Raw genomic sequence first — 451 nt, 5'->3', positions numbered from 1 at the left:
TGCCACTGATGATTCAAACGCGAGTTTTGAGCAGTGTAGAGTAGCGCTTGTTGTTTGTCGTTTCTCCGATCACAGCATGGTTTTATGTTTACGCTGGCGCGATATGCAACGAAACACGTGAAAAGACAGTATAAGTCATTATAATCCGTAATTATGTCCCCACTGGATGCAACAAATGCAAACAATAATGTACAGTATGTGGAAAACAATGTGTTTTTTTAACCTTAAACCGCATAAACACATTGCATTACACCAGATACACAAAATTATGTTCTTTTTAGCAATGTCATATGTAAGGGATAATGTACATCCAGCCAGTTGTTATTGCAGAATAAACCCCGACAGGGACTGACCAATCAGAATCAAGTATTCCACAGAGCCGTGTAATAAGACCCCTTTAATCAATCAGCATCCACTTGTTTCCTGCGCCTTGCGCATGTATATCCATCTC

The sequence above is a fragment of the Sinocyclocheilus anshuiensis genome, unplaced genomic scaffold (assembly GCF_001515605.1).
Source record: "Sinocyclocheilus anshuiensis isolate Anshui unplaced genomic scaffold, SAMN03320099.WGS_v1.1 scaffold958, whole genome shotgun sequence".
Classification (NCBI taxonomy): domain Eukaryota; kingdom Metazoa; phylum Chordata; class Actinopteri; order Cypriniformes; family Cyprinidae; genus Sinocyclocheilus; species Sinocyclocheilus anshuiensis.
The sequence above is the reverse complement of the archived record's forward strand: the minus strand, read 5'-3'. Positions refer to the sequence as shown.